The following is an 8,897-nucleotide window of genomic DNA, read 5'->3' as shown; positions in this document are numbered from 1 at the left end:
TTTTTTCGTTCCACTTCTGACACCAATTTTAACGTCTCAGTTCGTTAGTTTATTTTCCGTAACTTCGTTCCGACGAAACTTTAGCGACACAAGTCCTTACTTTATAAAACTGGTTTCTTCTTTCCGAATACAACTTTACGATACACTTATTTTCAACAGTCGCGCTATAACAAACGCTATATCTCAGGTGGCCAACAATATTTTGTCTGCATACATTCAATTACTCATTACACTGTTGTCCCGTCATGTTGTGAGCGTCTTATATATATATATACCAGACTAACAAATATCTAGTAAATGCTAGGGCATTCACGAATGAACAGGATATTTCTAGAAAACGTAGAGTGACACTAGTCACGTGACCTCGCTGACGCAACAATATGTACTTGCAAGTTTCACTGTCAGCAAAAAAGAAGCAACTGGCATTAAAAGAATAAACGTAATTTACAAAACATTGATGTTTTTGTTATTATTGACTGATATAGAGAAAATACTCTTTATTTCAATATTTTAACGATTTTTCGCACTGTTGAAATTTCACCATAAAATCGAACGTTGTTATTACACGGAAATTTATTTCGCAGTGCAATCGATCAGCTTCTTTTATTAACTAATGATTCGTTTCAAGTTGACACATGCAACCAGACCGTGAATAATGCACGTGTATGCTGATGGAGACAGAGGGCCGTGTCACGTGTGTCTGTCGGCAGGCGTGTGTAATAAATACACTTGTAAAGAAGTGTAAGTAGAAAACACATATTTGCAACTTATGTAGCATGGAGAACTGAAGGCAACGGAACCAACTGCTACCGTGAGTATGTATTAGACAATAACTGTTCTCATTCGAGCATTTATTTGTAGTTGTATAGTCACGTGACATGCTGTATCTCGAGATCAATAAAGTTTCCAGGATAAAGCTTTTGACTTCCTCTATTTTTTTAGTGTTGAACGAATACAGAGAAACGTAGAACTTTCAGAATGATAACTTATACTTTATGGTTTTGATTTAATTTAATTTAATTCTTCAATAACATAAATTCTAAAAATAAAAAACCCTCTCGGAAGTGACGACATTCAATCTTCAAAGAAAAGTATTCGTAAGTTGTTTAATATTTATGGAAATACAGTCTGAACTTGTTCTTCATTAAAGATAAACCTTCATGTGTTGACGCACTGTTTCAATTTGTAGATAAATCTCAATTAAAAAACGAAATACTGCCTAATCATAATGTGCGTTTGTATCTAACTTATATACTAAAATAAACCACTTTGTAATTTTTTACTTTTTATAGATAATTTGACTAGAAATATTAATTCTAGTTAGATATTTTTTAGATTTTTGCTCTTAGAAGATTTAACTGTAAATTGATTTAGCTTGAATAGTTTTGGTCCAAGATGTTGCTGTAGTTTCACACTTTTTGGATAATTGTACTAGAAATATTTTATTGTAGTTTAACTGTAAATTGACTCAGATTGAATAGTTTTGTTCCAAGACGTTGCTGTAGTTTCACACTTTTTGGATAATTGTACTAGAAATATTTTAGTGTAGTTTAACTGTAAATTGACTCAGCGTGTGAAACTACAGCAACATCTTGGAACAAAACTATTCAATTTTTGGATAATTGTACTAGAAATATTTTAGTATAGCTTCAAACTTTTCTTCTATAATTTTACTACTGTAGTTTCAAATTTGTTTTTGATGACTTTTAGTCAAAGATTTTGCTGTAGTTTCAAAAAATAAAACAGATACACCTGTCCTGGTAGTTTCTACGTAAGTAGGCTTACCACACGACATAGACATCTGATCTAATAGTTTCTATATAAGTAGGCTTACTACACGACACAGAGACTCCTGACCTAATGGTTTCTACGTAAGTTATGGGTGCTAATTACGCTGCCTCTGTGCCACTGCATGAGCATTTACAAACTGTTCCTATAAAGATTGACGAGCTCTCCACAGAACAGTAACTTTGTTTCCCGAAAATCAACATTATTATAACGACTCACAGTTAGTAGCTTTTGTGATTTCCACTTCAAACCTGTCTTTCTTCGTTAGGTAACAAAAACTACAGTAACTCATGGTCAGTCTCTTATTCTTGACATTAACCAAGAAACGTTTACATGACAAACATCCAAGCCCACACGCAAAGAGAGTAATATGGTCTGCTAACCAGTTAACAACCACTATTGCATCTCTTGTTACTCAACAATTGAAAGTGCTGGTAACGCTTTACGTCTATAACCAGCTCGGCGTGGATGGTGTTGTCATGGAAACAGTTTCCCCCAATACTAGGAAGAAATGTTATTACTTTGTTGTTACAGAACCTCGACAGAGAATGCTTTCCCGCGGTGCTTCACGTGTGCATTATTTACAAACGAGAAGGACATATGAATATGATTAAATTTTTTGTTGCCCCTCTCTTTCCTATTCAAACCAGCATCTACTCCGACTAATTCCCCTCTCAATACATATGTACAAGTGTTGAAGAAACGTCAGTAAAACTAATGAATTTTTTAAATATCTTACACATTTCCTACTAAAGCTAAACTTTCTCTATATGTGATCCTGGCTTGGCACAGCCTAGTCAATAACGTGCGTGGACTGTGAATCCAAATAAACTCTTCCTTATAAGTGATCCTGGCTTGTCATAGCCTAGTCAATAACGTGCGTGGACTGTGAATCGAAATAAACTCTTCCCTATAAGTGATCTTGGCTTGGCATAGCCTAATCAATAACGTGCGTGGACTATGAATTCAAATAAACTCTTCCCTATAAGTGATCTTGGCTTGGCATAGCCTAGTCAATAACGTGCGTGGACTGTGAATCCAAATAAACTCTTCCCTATAAGTGATCTTGGCTTGGCATAGCCTAGTCAATAACGTGCGTGGACTGTGAATCCAAATAAACTCTTCCTTATAAGTGATCCTGGCTTGTCATAGCCTAGTCAATAACGTGCGTGGACTGTGAATTCAAGGCTTCATGTGACTTCTTGACACAAACACACAATCTACACTTTGGGGTCGTAAGTGCACTGAAGTGTCCCACTCCCAGTATTCAATCACACAAGAATTGCCCAAAATTTGACTGTGGGTGTTATTAACTAGCTGCCTTCCCTCTAGCTTAGTAGTTTTTGGTATACAAATAATCTTAAGAATTTGACCCTTCTCTTTCTTTTCCTGTACAGTTCACCTAAAGATGGTTAGAAAGTTATTGTGTCTTATCAAGTATATTATCTAAATTTTTCGAAAGTTGATGATGTAAGACAAACGTTCATGCAAGTAAGCAGAATAATAAAATGAAAAACTCAGCACGCATTATCTGTCTGGCCTTTTTTTCCGGATTTATTCGATTCTAAGATTTAAAACCAAATGATCGATCAACATCTACTTGGTTTCTCTCATTTCGTTTCTTTAATCTGACAGAGTTTCTTTCTTCACTTACTTTGTGTTCTCTACAGTCTTTCTTTCTCATATGTTTGGCACTCTCTTTCCTTTTTGCACTCTTTTTCATTTTGTTCACTTTTCATTCTTTGTCATATAATGTTTCCTTCCTTCACTCACTTAATTTTCAATTCTTTCTTGTCTTTGGAAAACGTTTCTTTAGTTCTTACTTTGCACCCTTTCGTTTCTTTGTCATCTGTCTGGTAGAAGTTATTTCTCTCTCTCATTCTCTTAGTGTTCTTCCTAGTCATCTGTCTGATAGAGGTTCTTTATCTCTCTCATTCTCTTAGTGTTCTTCTTAATCATCTGTCTGATAGAGGTTCTTTATATCTCTCATTCTCTTAGTGTTCTTTCTAGTCATCTGTCTGATAGAGGTTCTTTATCTCTCTCATTCTCTTAGTGTTCTTCCTAGACATCTGTCTGATAGAGGTTCTTTCTTTCTCTCATTCTGTTAGTGTTCTTCCTAGTCATCTGTCTGATAGAGGTTCTTTATCTCTCTCATTCTCTTAGTGTTCTTCCTAGTCATCTGTCTGATAGAGGTTCTTTATCTCTCTCATTCTCTTAGTGTTCTTCCTAGTCATCTGTCTGATAGAGGTTCTTTATCTCTCTCATTCTCTTAGTGTTCTTCCTAGTCATCTGCCTGATAGAGGTTGTTTCTTTCTCCCATTCTCTTAGTGTTCTTCCTAGTCATCTGTCTGATAGAGGTTCTTTATCTCTCTCATTCTCTTAGTGTTCTTCCTAGTCATCTGTCTGATAAGGTTTCTTTCATTCTTTCCTACTTAGTGCTTTTTCTTTAACCTGTCTAACATAGTTTATTTCCTTCTGTCAATATCCACACTTTTCTTTCGCTCTTTCATTTTTGCACTCTTGTTTTGTAAAAAGCACTATAAGAAGACAGTTTCGGATTACAAATAGTATTTATTTGAAATTCCAGGAATGCAGTCAGTGGTGTTTGCACATAAATCACAAACTCAAATAAGAAATGAATCAGGAGCTATATAAATGTCGCATCCAGCCTTTAATATAGCACTTAAACATTATGTTAATAATACATAGTTACAGCCTTAATACCAGTAATGAACTTAATAAATTATATCCAATAAATCTTCATAAACTTAGTTACTTATAAAGAAACTTCTCACTGGAAAGCTGTGATTTCGACTGACTGCTGTTGAAACCTTCCCAGCATTTACACAGAATTTGTCTTACTTATTGACATCCAGTATGTGGCTACGATTTATGCAGCAACCAAACTGAGGTCAAGGGCTGTTGTTCTCATGAGCTCAGTAGCTCAAGGTTACTGATGCACATCCTTAAATGCATATATTCACTTGCCGCGTGCTTAATGATGTTTTTATTCTGACTTAATATGACTATTTGTCACTTGCCACGTGCTTACTGATGTCTTTACTCTGATTTCATATGACTATTTGTCACTTGCCACGTGCTTACTGATGTCCGTACTCTGACTTCATATGACTATTTGTCACTTTTCAGGTGCTTACTGATGTCTTTACGCTGACTTCATATGACTATTTGTCACTTGCCACGTCATTACGGATGTCTTTACTCTGACTTCATATGACTATCTGTCATTTGCCACGTACTTACTGATATCTTTACTCTGACTTCATACGACTATTTGTCACTTGCCACGTGCTTACTGATGTCTTTACTCTGACTTCGTATGACTGTCACTTGCCACATGCTTACTGATGTCTTTACTCTAACTTCATATGACTATTTGTCACTTGCCGCGTGCTTACTGATGTATTTACTCTGACTTCATATGACTATTTGTCACTTGCCACGTGCTTATTGATGTATTTACTCTGACTTCATATAACTATTTGTTTCCTAATTTACATCAAGCTAGCTATCTGACTTATTACTAATCACGAGTTAAGGGTCTGTCATTACTTTTCTTCACAATTAGTCTGACCTCATGACATCACTTGTCTCCTAAATTTACTTTAGGCTTGTTATTAACCACAAGTTAATGACGTGATTAGTTTTCCTGACAATTTGGTGTAGAGTTATGAATTTTCATGCAAGTTTGATACTTTCTTTTCTCTGTTCTTTTGTAGATGGCTTAAGTAGAGTCTTCACGATACTAAGGTAACATCGAACACCACGACTGTAAGGTTTCGATTCTAATAAGTTACCAACCAACACCTTATGCATCACAAAGAGTGCTGTTGATTTCTACATCAAAAAGGTTCTGTACTTATCATTTAGAAGGAAAGAGAGTTCTGTTTTGTTTCTCTCTCTCTTCTGTCAACCCTGGAACTTTAATGAGCTACTTCGATTGTTTTTATGCCTTTAGGGATTTGTCTCTGTTATGTTGTTGAAATTAGTGGTCCATAGAATGAAAGAGTTAATAATGTGGACACTAACATGTTTGATTAGAGAAAACAAAGCTATATCCCATTATTCTAAACCCTCTATATAAAAGTATTATTCATATGTTAATTAAGCGTAAATTTTCTTCGTATCACAAAGGAGTAATATAAATTAGGTAGGTTGAAATATTTGTTTTTTACTGTTTAGCATTTTGAAAAATCGTTTTGATAAAATTGAAAGAAAAGGTAATTAGCCTTGGATAACTTTATTTTTAATCCAACGATTGATGTTTAATTGTTTAACTAGAAACGTTAACTTTCGGTCACTATTTCTCAGATATGTAATACAAAACTGCTTTTTTTTATCACGGCTCTTGGTTGATGAAACAAAATTTACCTGCATTGTGCAATATGATGCCACATTGTTGTACTGTACCGTATTACGTTGCACTGTTTTACTGTACAGTGTGGTTATATTGTTGTTCTGTAGAGTTTACGTTACACTGACTTACTGTACAGTATGATGTTATATTGCTGTAAAGTACAGTATTACATTACACTGACTTACTGTACACTATGATGTTATATTGTTGTAAATTACAGTATTACGTTACACTGACTTACTGTACAGTATGATTTTACATTGTTGTAAATTACACTATGATGTTATATTGTTGTACTGAACAGTATGGTGTCACATTATTGTACTGTATAGTATGATGTTATAATATTGTACTGTGCAGTGTGATGTTATATTATTGAACTGTACAGTATGATATTATAATATTGTACTGTGCAGTGTGATGTTATATTGTTGTACTGTACAGTATGATGTTATATTTTTCTACTCTACGGTATGGTGTTATGGTGTTATATTGTTCTACTCTACGGTATGATGTTACATTGTTGTAAAGTACAGTATTACGTTACACTGACTTACTGTACAATATGATGTTATATTGTTCTACTCTACGGTATCGTGTTATATTGTTCTACTCTACGGTATGATGTTATATTGTTCTACTCTACGGTATGATGTTATATTGTTCTACTCTACAGTATGATGTTATATTGTTGTATTGTACAGTATGGTGTTATATTGTTGTATTCTACAGTAAGATGTTATATTGTTGTAAAGTACAGTATTACGTTACATTGATTTACTGTACAGTATGATCTTACATTGTTGTAAATTACAATATGATGTTATATTGTTGTACTGAACAGTATGGTGTTATATTGTTGTATTGTACAATATGATGTTATATTGTTGTATTGTACAGTATGATGTTAGATTTTTGTAAAGTACAGTATTACATTACTCTGACTTACTGTACACTATGATGTTATGTTGCTGTAAAGTACAATATTACGTTACTCTGACTTACTGTACACTATGGTGTTATGTTGCTGTAAAGTACAGTATTACGTTACACTGACTTACTGTACAGTATGATTTGACATTGTTGTAAGTTACAGTATGATGATATATTTTTTTACTGTACAGTATGATGTTATATTGTTGTACTGTACAGTATGATGTTATTTGTTGTACTGTACACTATGATGTTATAATGAGTAGCTGTAATACATTGTGTAACCTCCAGTGTTGTACTAGTACAGTGCAGTGGTACTAGTTGTTGTAAGACAGTCTTTTATTTCACGTTATGTACAACACCATAGTGCAATGGTTCCAGTAGCTTTAAAATAGTTTATCTGTACTATAACACAGTGCAGTGGTCCTCCTACGTATATTACTTTTTTAATTACTACAAAATTATACAGTGTTATTAGTGGTGGTGAAAAAATCTGACAGGTTATGTCTTGTACTACGTAAATGCATTGGTTTTAGTCATTATAAGACAGTCTTTAACCTTAGGTTTTGCACTCAAGCACAATGCAATGGTCTTAGTGAGGTCAAACATTCTTTACCCTCTGGTTTTGTAGTACACTGTGGTTCTAGTAGTTGTAAGACTGTCTTTAACCTCGCGTTTTGCACTAAAACACAATGCAATATCCTAGTGGAGTGAAAAAATCTTTAACCTCAGGATTTGTACTACAGTATGTGTCTGGTAGTTGTAAAACTGTCTTTCACCTCAGATTTTGCATTGTACAATACGTTGATATGTTGTAACGGTAACAGTATGATGTTACATTGTTATATTGCGCAATAAGACGTTATATTACCGCAATGCATTGTGACAATCGTCAAGTTTGATATCAACTGTTATGTTTGAAATTCTTAAAATCTGTCTATCTATCGAGCACATATGGTTTATATACATTGTACTATTTGCTTGCCTACTGATCAGAGTGTGAGGTGTTTCTATATTACTGTGTTTGAAGTTCTTAAAATCTGCCTGTCTAGCGATCAATAAATTTGATAATCTTAAGACCTGCATGCTATTGATCAAATTGTGGGTTGTGTTTATACTGTTGTTTTGGTATTTTAGGCTACGGGAGTATATCGAAGAGAACGAAAGAACTGACCCCTTAATCCACGCTCCCGACAAGAAAAATAATCCTTGGGCAGAAAAAGGAAAATGTCTCATCATGTAGCCTGAACTTCGTGTAATCTAACTCCTTAACGAACTTCACTCCTCTTCAGCCAAAGACTATTTCATATCCCGTGTCGTTTTAACCCTCGTATATTGAAATCTTTTATCAACTTTTGTTTGAACCTATTTAGCTACGAAACTAAGGCTGGAAAAAAAGTTTCACCATCGTTTTTGACCTCAAAACTAAACTTCAAATTATTCATCAGTTGTTGTTGTTGTTTTTTGTAATGTATTGTCAACAATGGAAATATAACATCGAAATGCCTTTCTCCAAAAACAAAAGACAGTAGTGTTTATTTGTCTTCTAATATACACAAGTTTTCAAACTAATAACAAGATTAGTAAAAAATTTTAATTTAAAAAGGGAGGTATAGGGATCGTCAAAAAGTACAGACACAAGTTGAATCAAAACACAGAGATTATGTTTTCAAGTCTACAACTAGGGACTCTCAAAAAAGTCTGGAAATAGTGTTTACATTATTTTATCAAGCTAAAAATCCCTATTTTGACTCCGCTAAAATTGAAAAGTACTGTAGATATGGAGTCGAAATAAAGA

The 8,897-nt window shown here is 34.1% G+C and overlaps 1 long non-coding RNA gene across 4 annotated transcripts; it reads left to right on the top strand.

The window, feature by feature from the left end:
* Positions 1-315: 315 nt before the first annotated feature.
* LOC111087155 lies at positions 316-8,623 on the top strand. 4 transcript variants are annotated; one of them, XR_002611877.1, is made up of 3 exons: positions 316-811; positions 5,529-5,959; positions 8,237-8,623. It is a non-coding gene; the product is annotated as an uncharacterized LOC111087155 (long non-coding RNA). The 4 variants fall into 4 exon arrangements; XR_002611879.1 differs by having other exon boundaries at positions 316-815; XR_002611878.1 differs by lacking the exon at positions 316-811 and adding an exon at positions 835-1,097.
* The last annotated feature ends 274 nt before the right edge of the window (positions 8,624-8,897 follow it).

Source organism: Limulus polyphemus, unplaced genomic scaffold, assembly GCF_000517525.1.
Source record: "Limulus polyphemus unplaced genomic scaffold, Limulus_polyphemus-2.1.2 Scaffold1804, whole genome shotgun sequence".
Classification (NCBI taxonomy): Eukaryota; Metazoa; Arthropoda; class Merostomata; order Xiphosura; family Limulidae; genus Limulus; species Limulus polyphemus.
The sequence above is the reverse complement of the archived record's forward strand: the minus strand, read 5'-3'. Positions and strand labels throughout refer to the sequence as shown.